The sequence below is a fragment of the Nomia melanderi genome, chromosome 8, assembly GCF_051020985.1.
Source record: "Nomia melanderi isolate GNS246 chromosome 8, iyNomMela1, whole genome shotgun sequence".
NCBI classification, from domain to species: Eukaryota; Metazoa; Arthropoda; class Insecta; order Hymenoptera; family Halictidae; genus Nomia; species Nomia melanderi.
The window spans coordinates 18040902-18056734 of record NC_135006.1 but is presented as its reverse complement, the minus strand read 5'-3'; the positions used below and the strand labels follow the sequence as shown (position 1 = coordinate 18056734).

The 15833-nt window shown below is 46.8% G+C and overlaps 1 protein-coding gene across 13 annotated transcripts in view; it reads right to left on the bottom strand.

Moving 5' to 3' along the window:
* The window catches only part of mtd (TLD domain-containing protein mustard), a 203725-nt gene that overhangs the window by 78557 nt on the left and 109335 nt on the right, over window positions 1-15833 (bottom strand). The window lies entirely within an intron of this gene.

Genomic DNA, 15833 nt, shown 5'->3' with positions numbered 1-15833 from the left:
CCCCCTGTCTTATTCAGCCCCTTAATCTCTCTTATCCTCTTATCTTATTCATACTATCAATCCATCACACTCGCCTCGAATTTATTTCCATTCACAATCCACTCGATCCCTCCTGCAGCCAGCTTCTGCTCTTGTGTAATGTCTGCGTAACAGTTTCATCGAACGTTCGGATTAAATCGTTAGAAGCGGGTGGTTCTATTAATTAATCGTTTCGTAGCGTAGATTTCTATAACTTAGATCGCTACCGCATCGATCACTAGAACTCAGATTACGTCCGATCGCTGGCATTTCGCGTGGATCGGCACACTTTATTATCACCATTCCCCATGCATCGCTATTACCTTATCACGCCCAGCCCGCATAGTTATCGGTGCACCTGGAAAACCACTGTACCTAATTTCCCGCCGTTATTTCGAACTCCTCGACCCTCTCTAATTTAGAAATGCACGCCTGCACGCGGTTTATCCCGCGACGCGACGCGAGACGGTCGATCAATCGGGTCTTTTATTATTTCAGCCGCGCGTTATTACCTCGTAGAAAACCGTCTCCGCGATAAAGAGTATCCTAACCGCTGCGTGCCTGACAATATTTCCCACACGTCGCCGGCAGGTATTACGCCGGCCGTAATGCCGGCCTCCTTCGGCGTGTTTTCGCACGCGAAAAATCCTTGGGACCCATTCACGACGATAGCCCGCGGTGCACGCGATACTTTAACCCCTTCACTGGCGCGGACGCGTTTTTCATTCATCGCCGAACAACGCCGATCTTTACGTTTACGGGGAATTCGGGGAACTCTGCGAAATGTACGAGTGTTCGGAGAAGTGAAAATCAGTACAGTGAATGTGAAATAAAATTTAACCCTTTGCGGACGAAGATTTGAAACGTGGAAAAGCTTCGACAGATGAAGCTAAAATATATATTGGTTGCTCAAATAATAGGGAAATTCGCCTCAGTCTTCCAAATGTGAACGTTCCGTATAATACAAATAGCATAAACCGAATAAATATTCGTGTAATGCCAGTTTACACGAAGCTGCTCTAAACAAAGGTGTTACGATAGGTTGCTACTTAGAGGAATTAAGAAAGTGTCCGCATAGTTTTGAAGCAGCGCTCGAGCCGTGGTGTGTGTCACTGAGGCCGAAGGACGACTGATCCCGATTTGAAAGACAAACGTGTTCCGGTATTCATCGCGCGGATCGCGATCCACGATGGAATTCGAAACGCGGCCCGTTATACAATCGATGCGCGGCCACGGTTCGCCATATCGATCATCGACGTCCGTGGCCGAACAACAACAACGTCCTGCACTGGCTCTATCGACCGATCGATCGACCGATCTGTTACTGTAGGCGCCTAAAGGTTTGGTGCTAATTTTCAATTTTTTATTTAATTTCGTACATTTGTAGTAATATCTGTAGTAACGTCTATGAGTAATACTTATAGTAATGTCTATAACGTCTATATTATTTATAAGAATATTCATAGTAACATATACAGTAACATATACAACATTGACTACTAATATTACTAACACTGAAAAATAGGTGATAATAACATTACGAGTAACTACATCGAACGATGAACTAAATACTCCTATGTATTCCTGTAGCCTAGTTCGAACGGTGATTCAATTGACACTAAAAATAACGCATGTTTTCCACATAAATGAAACGAACTCCTCGAGTAATGATCAACAGAAGATCTACCGTGACATATTTCCCATACAGAGTGTTCATTCCGAAGAAAATTGCCGTTGAAAATTGATTCGATGCGCGTAAGCACGTCCCAGCTCGCGATAAGTAGAAACGGCGAACCATAGCCAGACACGGTAGCTTACAGTCCTATTCAACGTCACGCGTGCCCGACTGAAATTCAAACTCGATTTTCTCGCGAACGAAGCACGCTGCCAGAAACGTATCGAACATTGACCGATCACTTTGAATCGAAGGATCAGACTGCGCTAGCTCCTATCAATTTCACTATCTTCCTTCAAAGAAATTCTATCGACGCGTTCTCTACGCTTCCGCGCGTTCGAAGTTCAAATTGAAATCGGATTGGAACGAAAATTTGGAAACAGAAACAGCGATACGATCAAGATAAATTTCGTGATTCACGGATCGTTATCACCGTCGAAGACGAATTACTCGAAGATCGATCGACGGCTAGATCGGGTGGCGGGGATTCAGAGGATCGGGAATTCCGATCTCGCATTCGCGGCGCATTTCACGCTCGAAAGCGAGACTTCCGCTTCGAAAAGCGGCCTCAAACGGGTACGACGACCTTCTATCGATCAACGATCGATCCTCGGCCGCTTCGGTCGATCTAGGAAGGGGCCTTGAGGCGGATCGATCGAAAACCACGGGCCCGTACGGCCGAGGACAAGCTAATTAACTAACAACAGTAATCGTCAGGTGTCCCGTACGTGCCTAATCGCGAATCGTCAACTTTAGAACGCGCGTTAAAACGCTTTATCGGTTGTCTCGCGCGAATGCACTCGCTGCACCGTCAAAACAAAGTATTCGTTCCTTCCACTTGACGCTAGATTTACGAACATTCGTTACACAGTTTATTCTATCGATTCAATACAGATCTTAGCGAGGTTCGAAAGTATCAACTAAGGTGCATCAATCAAAATCGACCCGAATATCTGCTGGATAACCTTTACAAAATTCAACACGAGTTAAACTGAGTCGTCCCGTGAATCCAGCGTTAACACTGATCGTACACCGAGAACATAGTTCCTGAAAGTGCCCGGATACTTCGGAATGTCGATTCGCTGCACAGTATTCGAGTCGTTCGACGCGTTGGCGAGAATACGAACCGCCGAACTGATGCGAATCAGCGTTCCACATTGGAATACTGCAGCCCAGAACGTTTCTGCATACTTCTGAATGAAATTGCGGCGTTAGTCACGTTCCCAGATGTGTCTCGGGTGATAAACGAACGATCGCGGCCGTTCGTTCCCCGCCGGGGCTAATAAAAATGATGACGGAACGTCACGAGGAGTCATTTTCCCCGGCGGGCGTCACACGGCCGCTTCGATTCCGCGAATAGCTTTCCGGTTTTTGTCGTCGAGTGCCCGCCGGGGGAACAATAACGCGAGGATACGCCGCCGACGAGGGACTCGGAGTGCATTATCCGCGGCACAATGCTCTAATTGCCGGCTAACCGACTGTTTTCGACCGATTGCCGGTAATTACCGGACTGCGTGTCTTCGCGTGTTCACGGGAAATTCGTCGGTGCAATGCGAAACCTGCGCGATATGGAAACCGTTTCTTATCTTACGCTGTGAACTGTGAAAACGGTATTAATTAACCTCTTCAAGGGTAATGGCGTATGTGCATACATTTGATTTTAGTTTAACATCGACGTCCATCGGACACTCGTGTTGTTCGAATGTTTCTCGTGACTACCTCTGAGAGATAGGAAAGATTAATATTCAAACATTATCTCTTTGCTGTCGATTTCCTGCGCTAGAAGCGAGCGACGTTAGTTGGGCTCGTCGAATATTCAGATTCTACGCGCGTGCACCGACGGTTCGTTAGAGTCTCGCCGCGTTCGAGTAACGAAATATTCGGCTCGTCGTAGCAGAAGGGAGCGGCGAGATGAATTTTTCTGCGCTCGGCTGGGCGTCCTAAAAAAGTAACGAGGCAAGCGCACACGCCTCTCCAAGAAAGTGACGTTTATTCGCGAGAACACGCACGCGCGCCCTGAGAAAGCGACGTCCGCTCGCGAAGGGCGTGCATGTGTGCACGCGCTCAACGTTCTGGGAAAGTGAGCTGCGCAAGCGATCTTGGGAAAGTATTCGGGACGCGCCAAGCTGAGTTCTCTTTGTCCTCGGACAAGTTTTTCTCGAAGGTTTGTCTAAACTGTTAGTCGGTTAATTAAGTCTACGAACTTAATATTTTTGGAAGCTACGACAGGTGTTGCGCTGTTAACATTTCAACTGACTCGTACTTTAGCTTGGTACCTAATCAACTATTCCTCAGCACTAGAACCATAACAAAGGATTTCAGTTTCCTTACATCACAACTATTATTTCCAAAGTACAGAATATCCGAAATGATCTTAAGAATACACAGTATCAAATGACCCATGATGTCTTTTTGCTATTAGAAAGGTAACAAATGTTTCTCTAAGAAATTATCAAAGAAATTCATTTAGTACTACGCAAATTGAATTGCAAATCAATTAAAGTCTGAACAGATGCACTTGAAGTTTCGGTAGATTTAGCGTTAAACACTGTAACAAATCTCTGAAGAATTAATTAATCAAAACTACGAAGGAAACGCATAGCGAAAGACCTTGCTAGACACCAAGTGATTTGCCAATAGTACAGAGACATCTCCCGGTGACTCAGCTCGGGAACACGCATCTAATCCGTTCCCAGCTTTCTTACGCCGCTAACTCCCCATCGCCGATATACTTACGACCGAGCAAAACTACGAGGAGAACGCGCGGCGACCGATCCCCCGGCAATAGTTCCCGAGGCAACAAACTTCGTGGCGCCGTGAGAAAAGACATCGCCGCACGCATCGCGCGTGATCGGGTTGCGCGAAACCGGCCCGCGCGCGGCGTGCCTCGGTAACACGGATCGCGGCGTCGCGCTCTGATTCCGCGGCGAATCGCGCCCGGCCGAATGATCCGCGAGCGGTTCCTCTCGATCGGCGCTCCTCTCCTCCCCTTTCGCCGGCCGCCGGTTCTCGGTCTTTCGATCGGACGCCCGCGGCGTCGGGCGATCGAGCCGGAACAGGTGGGTGTGTCCCGGAGATCGGGCGACCGACGACGAAAGATAAAACCCGGCGAGGAATGCCGGCTCAACCGGATGAGAGAAGAAAGGACCGCAGACGCCATGGACGCTCCGCGGCTAACGCGGCCGCTCGTGTGCGTGCAGACTTGTTTCGTTGAACAAAGACTGGAACACCTCGAGTGCCCTGCGCAGCTTTGCCTCTTCGACAGCGAATCTTTGTTCGGAACGATCATCTTTGTTTCCGATCGGTCGGCGTTCGGGGCTTTCGGTCGTTTTGCTCTCGGCTGTGTGCCGAGGAATCGGGATTATGATGTATGGGAATGATTGTAGAGAGGATGCGGTCGATTAAGACGAACAATCGAAGAATATTGAAGAGGAACGCGAAGAGTAATTCTAGCGAAATTTCTGGAGTTCCTTTCGACACAGCCGCGCTGTGGGGGATACAGACGAAATAACTCGTCCATCACGGATCGCGCAAGAGTGACGCAACGGATCCCGAACCATTTGAAACCGTCGATCACCGTCGTGCAACGTATGGCTTCACGAGCCGGCGGATGGGTAAATATATTTCAAATAATCGAGCTCTCGTATTTTCACCATGGCCGACGGCCGACTGTCCGTTGACCAGGCAGTTCGGCGAAAGTGTCCACTGCCATTTGGACGAAGTGAAATTCCGGATTTCCCCGTGAAGAACAGAGTCTCGTGGTTTTTAAAGACCTTGTCTCTACGAAATAGTCTCGCCGAAATATCCTCTGCGCGTTCTGACGCGTATTTTTCGTAAGGAAATGTGAGCACGTTGGAAGGAGTTGATCGAGTGACCAGCAAATAGGAGTGAAATTTACGCAATGCTCAAAGCAACGTGACAGTAAAGAATCGACCTTGATTACTATGCTAAATGCTGGAATAAATTATTTCGTCACGCATAAATCGGCACTCCGAATTCCATTTCTTCGTGTTTCATCGGTCTCCTTATTCGAAACGAAATCGAGCCACGAACCGTTAACCTATAAAACAACTTTGAGTTGAATGAAACTCAACGCGAGAAGAGGGAACGTTAAAATTTCGCCACCGAGTGTATGTATATACCAGATGTGTCTAAAGTCGCGATCGCTCCGAACTGTCGCCGTGAATCCTCGCGTATGCATGTTACGAAGCAGCGGAAACGTGGAGAGACGACGTAACAATGTACAAAAATCAGCATAAAGTTAAATATAAATTAGTATTATAGTTAAAATTTTAAGTACACTTCACAAGCAAAATATAAGTGAAATTTACGGTGGCGTGGAACGCGTTAAGAACTGGCTGTTCGCGTTTGTTCAACGAGCGAGACGCGGAACATGGTTTCCGCTGATTAACGTCGCCGCGGCTGCTGGCAACGGTCGTCGCGACGCGACCCGATCTATCCCGATCCGCAGTTGGTCTGTAATTTATTCGTTCGCACGTATCGGTATTTGCACACAATAGGGAAACTCCGGCGCGGCGGGAGATCGACTTTAATCGAGGCGTTCACGCACAATGCGACTGTTTTTATCTCCGATTCGGCGGATATTAATGCTTTCTCGCCGCTTTCAAGCGAACGACGCCTCGCCTCCGTCTCTGATTCAGAAAATTCATTCCGGAACGCACAGTTTAGCAGTTGAGATAGGATCTAACGATTACACGAGGAATTAGCTCGCGGTTAAGGGATATCTTCGAGCAAATCGAGATAAATCGGGATCGTGGCTGGAGAATCGGGCTAACCCCTTTGCGGGTGATTTAACTCTGTCATGAACTTTTTGATAGAAAAAGCTATTTTATGAATATTATAAAACAACAATAATAAGGCGTATTTATATTCTGTCGCGCTCGAAATGCGAGACGCGAGATTCAAACGAAAAGGACGACATTTTTCGCAGCGTTGAGGGGTTAATCGTTTCACATTCGAATTTCGCGTGCGGAGATCTTCCGGGTCGTTCGAATTTGTTCTCCGACAGCGAAAAATATTCCGCAGCGCCGACGTTTTCGTGTTTTACGACGCGAACGAGCGTCGAATCGACGGAAAAACGGGAACGTCTCGTCAAGCGAGTGCAATCTATAAAACTGTTTGTCCCGTGTCGAACGTTAAACAGACGTACAATTGTTTGTTTATTCGCTGTGTCCGTAAAAATACCGTGTAGCGTTAACGTTCAAAATATGGTTATAAAAACATATTTTCTGCTGTCTTCTATTAACGGAAGAATTCCAGGAAGCCATTGATGTTCCATTTGTAAAGATAAACGCGAACGTTATTGAAAACGGAATTTTCTCTAATGCATGTTAAACCTTCGCTAGCAAAATGGACCAGGAACGAGCGAAATTCAAGCGGCGGACATTTTTTACGGGCGCCGGTCCCGTTCGCCGTGTTTTTGTTTACTTTTCGCGGTAATGATCGTGGGAACGTGAACGCGGCCGTTGCAACCGTGTAACGCGATAAACGTTCCGCCATGCGAACGCGGAAAAACAACGGCGAATAACAAGATTTAATTGCCCCGCTTATGACACGGTTTAACGAACGTTTCATTCGTTAATTCGCTCGTCGATATTAATTTGTTTATCGACGTCGAAACCCGGTGTTTCAAATCGATTGTACTTCGTTACAATTCAAATTCGGTGCTTGCATATTGAACGGTCTGCCTTCGTAGGAAATAAAACGTTAACAGTACTGGTAACAGTAATGACGATAAGGACAATGAATGCGCAAAATGTTTATTTCTCAAATGAAAATCATTCGGTGCAGCAGGGACTAGTCAGCACACTGGCAACCTTCGATTATCGTTACGCGAGTAGTAGGTAATGACAATAAATGCTAGTCCAGAGAGAATGCACGAAATGTTTATTTCTCAAATGAAAATCATTCGGTGCAGCAGGGATTACTCAGCACAGTGGCAACCTTCGATTCTCGTTACGCGAGTAGACGAAATTTGGGGCTCCGCGCACAGCCGGCCGCATTGCGCGGCGCGGCGCTCGCCTCGCGCGTTCATTAGAAAGTCGAGCCATTTCGACGGCTCGCCGGCTCGCCGAGGGATACGGTTAACAGGGAATTTCGTAAGAAACGTCGGGAAAGGGATTTCAGGCCTCGGACGAGCCGCCGTGAACGGCTGAGCGCGAAGTTCGCGCGGCTCGGCCGCTTTTCAGCCTTCGGAACGGGAGAATGCACTTGTGCAAGTTCGCTTTTTTCCCCTCGGTCCCGGTGTCTGTCTTTCGCGTCGCTCGAGCAACGCCTGCGCCACGGACTATCGAATATAATGGGGCAGCATCGATGTCAAGGACAGCCACGCAGACTACGTCCGTAATTAACGGATCGTCGATCGGCTGGCGTAATTGAGCCGCTCGGGTTTACGACGACTGTGACTGTGAACGGGCTTTTTCTCGTCCCTGTTCGGCCTTGGACACCTTGACCTTGAACATTCGTCGACAACAGAGGTTGTGGAACGTTCTAGTGCTGGGACAAAGGACTTTTCACGTTGTCCATGTGGAAACTGCTGATTTTTCTGTCCCGGGTGTGCGTCGTATCTTGCGAGCAGGATCTTGGACTGGAGTTTACGGTGTTTGTAGCTCGAATTGAAGGTTCCCGATGGAACGGGATTCAGAGGTTCAAGATTGCAGGCTTGGAAGCTTCATGCGTTTGAACTCTGAGTGATCAACGCACCAAATGTCGGCAAGATGTCACTCAAGATCCTACGCTGGAAATGATGGAAGCTCTTAGATTAACACATCTCCAGAACCCTATCCAAAAGTTTAGACCGTGACAGGTCCAAAAAAGACTTGCTCTCTTTATCTCAAGCATAGAATTCATAGACAACCTAGACTAAAACGCTCCAAGAGCCTAAGCTCCTAATTACCAGCATCCTGAGCATAAACGATCAATGTTCTCGAATCAAAGGATCAACGTTCTCCAACCAGGACTCAGAAGACAACTATGCCTACATAATATAGAAAGTCCACAGCTATGGAATAAGTGCAATATTCATGGACACCGTAGGTCTCCTCTAAACGTCGAGTCCCCTAGATACACGAGGAACCGATGAACCCGAGCTCGACTTGCAGTTACTCAATATTAACATTTCGAGTTAGCTTCTCCGCTCGCGACGTTTGCACGACGGTTTCGCGCGTTCGGTTTACCAGGGGATCATCCTCGATCAGTGACTCGGAGTAACGGTGCCCGCTCGCCGGAATAATCCGCTATAAACAGGAAAAGAATCCCGGGGAAATCCTGCGCGCGAGGAAACGGCCGATGTCGAAATGTACCTTGGGAACTTTGTAACATCGCAACGAGATCCGCGATACGGCGTCGAGTCATTGTATCGTATCATCTTCGTGAAAACCCATTCGGAAACTCCTATTAACGTTTCGCCTAGCGGAAGCTATTAATAGGATTCTTAATCGTTGCGTTGTACAAAAAACGGGCTTGGTTATTTCCTGCGGCGCGCCATTACGTGGAAGCGACTTCATCGATGCAACAGAAACAGAGAGATCTAGATCCCTCGCAGAGATTGCTCTTTAATCTCCGTGGATCTGATTGATCCAACGAAATTCGGTTTCTTCGACGCGTGATCGAGAAAATTGAAGAATAGGAATTTAAATATTGAAGCAATACAGCAATTTCTAAATCTGCGTAAACGTCCAGTAACACAGTAGTTGACGTTTGAAGGAAACAAGCGAAAGCCAGTGGGCGTCTCGAAAATTTCCAATAACGATCGATTAAGAGATCCTCGGATTTTAATCACCGTCTCATTGTAAACGTAGGGGTCAATTGCAGTCGTTACGGCGACAATACACGCAGCGAGACGTCCATCGGAAAGAGTAACCTATTTCCGATTGTTAATTGCGAAACACAGCGTGGCGGGAGCGTGTACAGTTAAAAGGATCCGCGTGTACGAGCACGGCGCGTATGCAAATTTCGACAGAGTGATCACAATGTTGATCAATCTACTTCTTAGCCGATGTAGACTCCGTCTACGAGCGTCCCGACCTGCCAAGAATAGTGCTCCGATAAACGGTCTTGCCATCTTGGCAAATGAGAGGAAAGTAAGTCGGATGGCACTCGACTCGTCGCGTATTACAATAAACAATTACTCGATTCAGTCCGACTGCGCCCTATGTCGCAATTACTCGAAGGAAAGGCGCAGGATATTACTAATCACCTTTTCACGGCGTAGTTTTCAACTTGGAGTTCAGGACAAACCCGCGATTCGCGATTTCTATGCATCGGATTTACCTTTGCTGCTTCAAATTTCCAATGAATCACGATTAACAGTGTTCGGAACGCAACATAACAACTATACATACCGAATTCCTCGACGGTAGAGTCGCCTCAGCTAAAAACAGTGACTTCCAGTCGTTAAAATGACTGCTTTAACAAGGGAAATCCGACTTTCCTCGAGTTACCGAGCGACTCTAACCAGTCTCGTTAATGCGAGCCATTCTATTTCGACCGACGGTTCGCACGACTCATCCAGAATTCAAATATAAAGCGACTCCTATTTTATCCCGTGGCTGTATTCTATTTAGTTCGAGTCAAACGTGCATTAATATGCATACCGCTATTATGAGCTGTATCGTATTTTCACTCTGATTAACCCCTCGCCAGACAATATCGGGTCAAACCCAGGAAGTTCCCAAATCACCGCGACGAAAATTAAGTCTTTACTCGAGAGATGACTCCCAGTCACCACTTGATTCTATATAGTAAAATCACAAATCTTGTGTATAGACGAACTAGGAATTTTCCGGTTTTCTGGTAAGTTATGGATGACGAAGTTATCGTCACGAGGACAGTTGCGAAAGACATGACAGGACAAGTGGTTAATTTGCATACGAAGATAAGAGATTTTTGCGTGTTTACTCGGTATTCATTACTGTAAGTGGTCTTAATTATTTCTTGCGTATCATACGTGAACGAAGAAATGAGTTAAGAAAGTTTAACACTAGAACTGCCGTACCAGTCAAAATTTCCGCTTTCGATTTGTTTGTTCGCAAGTTATCGACATCCGAAAAGCGCCGAAGAAATTGAAAATATTCCATTGTTACAATTTTTATACGGATTACATACTGATAGCGTTAAAGGCTCGATAGTTCTAGCGTTAAAGATGTTTTCCTTGGAGAATTTTTCAAACTAATTGAGCAGCATGCGCACGATCCGTGAACCTTTCGCGTCGATCAGGTGAAACCGATTGCTCACGCTCACTCAGCCGAGCCGGTCGATGATTTTTATTATAATGCGACGCGCATACTTGCCCATGGGAGGGGTTGGAAAAGATGACAGACAAGGCGTATTTGTTATTCGAGGCGCGCACGCCGTCCGAATAGTCACGTTTTTCGTCGTTAAGCTCCCTTCGCGTCATCGGCGCGCACGTTTTCGACTTTAGCGGCGGTTTAACGTCGGAATCGACGTACCGGTCAAAATAACTAGTTACGTTTACTTGTATTTCGCATTTACCGACAGTAAACGGGCGTTAGATATTTGGAACGTTTAAGATGAATCATAGCGTCGCTCGACGAATGCGACGAGCATCCGTAGAAACGGGACAAAACTGTAGTCCCACAACTTTTGCAAGAGTTACGCGTTAATTCTATTAAAAATTCGATGACCTTAGCGTTAAAGAGCTTCCTCTGTCGTCCGTCGACCAATTTCCATCAATTCCGCCCGCGAGAACGCCCACCCCACCCCCGCACGCAGGTGGATGCACCATTTGCGGCCGTCTCAAGGATCCTTTCCACGTCCCGGCACGTTTATTTTCGAAATCGCGCGTGCCACGACGAAACCATCGTCTTCCGAGTAATCGTTCATCGATGCGGTGGTCAATTTTATCGATTCAACGGCGTGTAACACACCATTATTACTGAAACACGACTGGCGTTCGAAAAAGGTCGTAAATATGGAACAGCACAACGGAAGATGCATGTTTCAACGGTTTTTTCCCGTATAAATAGAAATTCAGATTCAGATGAACAGATTCGCCTCTGATTTAAATCGAGTTTCAGCGACTCTCTTATCAAATTGCTTTCTAGATTACATAATAGAGCACGGTTCGAAATTCGAACTGAAAAGGAAGCTTTGATCTTCAGCTTCGATCCGCCGAATGTTCCACCGAAAAATCGACTCGGTGTTCAATGATTCGATTATTGTTTTTCACTCGAAAGCAGATAGAATTTCCCGGTAGACCTAATAGTAGCACCACTCTGGATCCTCTAACAAGTACGCAGCCGTCCTAGCGAAAAAAAAGCATAAATAATGCAGCAGCGCGCACGATTGCTCGGTGGCAAAAACAAGCGCAAAAAGATAGGATGAAAAGAGCGTTCCCGTTTTGTTTCTAAAGCCGCGAGGTTATTCTAATGCGGCGCACGCAACGAATTTGGACGTTCCCGGCCAATAAGCGGCCCGCGGAATTACGCAAGCGACAGACATTTGAAATTGGTTCCATTCGCGACATCTGTTTCAGAAGGCGCGCCGGGCTCTTTGTGCAGCCTCTGCATACATAAACAAACCAGCTGCACAAACGCGCGCCGCATTTATTTGCGTTTCACCTGCTGGCCATCGTCTTCTTCTGCATCGTTAGAATTTATCCTGCTCCGCCTCCGAGCCGATACGACTCGCCGCGAAAAATATCTTAGGTTCCGCGCGTCTAGCGCTAAAAAAAAAAGTAAACGCTCGACGGTTCTGGCGTTAAGAGTCGTCCCGGCCGCCATTTTCTTTTCTTGCCCGACGAATTTGCGACGGGAAGACGGTCCACGGGAGCGCGGGCCAATTCTAGACGGAGAATCGCGATGAGTCGCGAACGTGGAAGAGGAAATGCGGCTTGACGAAAGATATTATCCGCGCGGTCGATACGCCGCGGATCGATCCTGCGGCCGTCGCGCGAGATTTCCTGCCAACTCGCGGCGTGACCGCTAAAAATATATTGTTGTGTCAGGCTGCCTGCTCCTGCGGCGAAAAGAAACGCCGAGAAGCTTCGGAACGTTTTAAATAAACCCGGGTTCCGCGGTCGCGACGCTTGCAACATTTCGCCGGCTGTCGTTCCAAGAACATTCTATTCGCGAACATTGTTTATAAATAATAACAATAGCAGCTCGGGGATCGTACGTCGAAGCGGGCGAAGCATCAGTCTCGCCGCTTTCAACATTTAATAGGAAACATTCGTTTCCATTCGGTTTCATCGCGGCTATTTACGATCTTCCGGCATGTATTGGCTTAGCCAGAATCTCTTGGTTTACTTCGAATTTTGGCGTCCGTTTAATAATGCACGGGTAAACATTGCAAATGAGCGAACCGAGAGGCAATGGGAAGCTTGCGAATAAAACGCGACGAGTTCAATGAAGTTGGTCTAGCTTAACCCTCTATGGGCCGAAGTTTTCTTCGTAATTATATCGAAATGTGTATAGTGTAGAATTAACGAATATTAACTTGTAGATACAAATTAACAATTTATTCGAAGGTTTAAGTTGTCAATTACTTGATTTCATTCGCCACTTTGCTATGCAAAATGAAAGAAACTAACAAGGTTGCGAGACATGTGTGCGTGATTTCAGTGACACGGACCTATGGGTTAATTTAATCGTGAAACTTCATCTTAAACATTCGCCGACGCAACGAGAATTTGGCCAACCTATTGCAACGAACTGTGCAATCGGATTTCGTCGATTTTTAGTGTTACTCAGAATTCGCTGAAACGATCGTATCAAGGACACGAGTTTGTATAGGATATTGTCTTAAGAATCCAATCCGTCTGCACTGTGTTTATCTAATCGGTTTTTAACGCGAAGTCGCGTAAAAAAATTAATTTTTTACAATGAAGTGAAATTACGTGTCTTGATAAACCGATAACAGTGTTCACAGAAATAGGACGGAATCGTTTAGCGATCTTAATGGCAGTGGAAATGCAGATACGCGGCCAAGTAACTTGTCACAGTTTTTCTGGTAGTGACTTGCAGAAGTAAATGTTTCGTTTGATTTTATTGCTATTGCGAATCGCCGCAAAAACGGCGCATATTAGTTGCCAGTGTATCTGCACCTTTAACCCCTCCTCCTGCAATATCGAGTCAGACTCGCGATGAAAATTTTCAGCTGAATTCGAAAGACCGAAATGTTGTTTACTTCGACAGAAACGAAATATAATTCGTTTTATCGAGCACAGTGGCGAAAGAGGTCACAGGACAGGGCTTAAACTTGACAAATTTCGACGGGTCGGCGAGAGTAACCGAGAATACGGCTTCCTCTGCGCGCCATTTTTACGGGACAAGGGCGGGAAATTTAAACAGAGTAGGAATCATTGCAAAACAACTCGGGAAATGCGTTTCTCTCGCGTTCCCCGTGGAAATCGGCGAATGTAATACTCAGGGAAGCGTCGAACCTAGGTTGACGTAAGACGAAATCGACGGATTCCGCAGGATCGCAGAGGCGGAGTAAAAGTTAGACGAGAAAAAAGCAAATACCTGATACAGATGGCTATTTTAAGACGGCCGACCGGTTCTCGGGTGTCACGGGAGATTTCGATGAATTCCTTTTAGATTTTTTCTCGCGATCGGTCGTAACGCTTTATCTGCCGCTCTTGATGGAGGCAATCACTGACTACTACGTCGTGTAGAAGCGCACGTTTTCATTCGCAAAACTTCGTAAGTTATAAAGGAATCTCGTAATATCGTTCCGATTCCTTTCGTGTCGAAGCAGCGTAATATTAACAGATTACCGATTGCTAATCACTCGAAATCGATAATTGCATACTGCACTTCAAATGTTTCTTCATCAAGGATCATAACCTTTACTATGTGTAACGCATTAATATGCGAAATATTGGAACGAAATGGATTAGTTCCTTATTTCTCGTGTCTTCTGATTAGTTTCAAAGACTTCTGTCCACGTCTCGTCGAGGAACGTTGAACATTTCTAGCGAAGAACTTTCGAGTGCAAAGGGTTAACGGCGCGAGATCGAACCGGATGAACGCAGAGAAAAAGGACATCGTCGGGTGATAAAAATGCAACGAGTCCCCGACGTCGCAGCGAAAGGTCGCGGACGCGCGTCCCTGGATCGACCCAATTTCCTCGGCTAAATTTTCCTTCGTCAGCGGAACGAAAAAACCGAAAGAGGCTCTGGAGAACCTGGCCGCCGAGCCGGAGGTGTCTTTTTTTTCGGTGAACAATACGTTCCTCCGAGACAAAAAGAGGCGGCTCCGAATTCTTTGAGTCGCGTCTAACAGCGCTCCCTTCTCGGTGTACAAAGGATGAAGGTTCGTGCGCTCTAATTGGATCACTTCGACTCCCGTTCTCCGTTTTCCTTTTCCCCGGGTCCAGTTCGCCGGATCAACGACGATCGAGAAATCGACGAACGAGTGGCTGGCATCTCGCTCGACGACTCTATCCCCTAATTACGTTAATCTATCGGTTCATTTGCCGGGTGGATGGGAGAATTCCAGATTGTTTTTCAGCGGAACGCGCAAAGTTCTCCGTCGACGAGCGGATCAACGGATACTCCGTTAACGTATTCACGCCGAACACAGGGATTTACGGATTAACCCGGAGATCGACTTTCTGGGTCAAGATATCGTCCAGGCTTTAATTGCATTATGCTCCGGTTGTTCGAGTTCCCTATCGGCGCGCGAAACATGGGATCTAATTACGAGGAAAGCGAGAGTCCCTCGGAATACGATTTTCGCACGGTCAGCGATTACTTAATCAACGCGTTAAGCGAGGAATGCGGTTGTCCAATCGATCAGAGATTTTCAAGTGATACACGTGCACGGCGCGTGCATTTTTAACGAGTCGCGTTGCAACTTTCCGATCACCCGTGCGCAACGATTATACCCCGGGAATCGACGCGATCTGTTACGAAATTCGGGGATGACTCGATTTTTCTGTTGTTGTCAAAACAGCTGAAAGCGAAGACAATGGGAGGACTGGAAGGTGGGGGAGAAGAGAACGCGCTTACTTTGAAGCGAAACCGCTGAGTAATCAACCGGCGAAGGTTACTTCTGTTATGGTAATTAAACGCTTCGAAACATCGGTATCAGGTGATACCAGTAACCATCGGACGTCAATATTGACAGTCGTTCTGAGAAACGATAATCCTCCG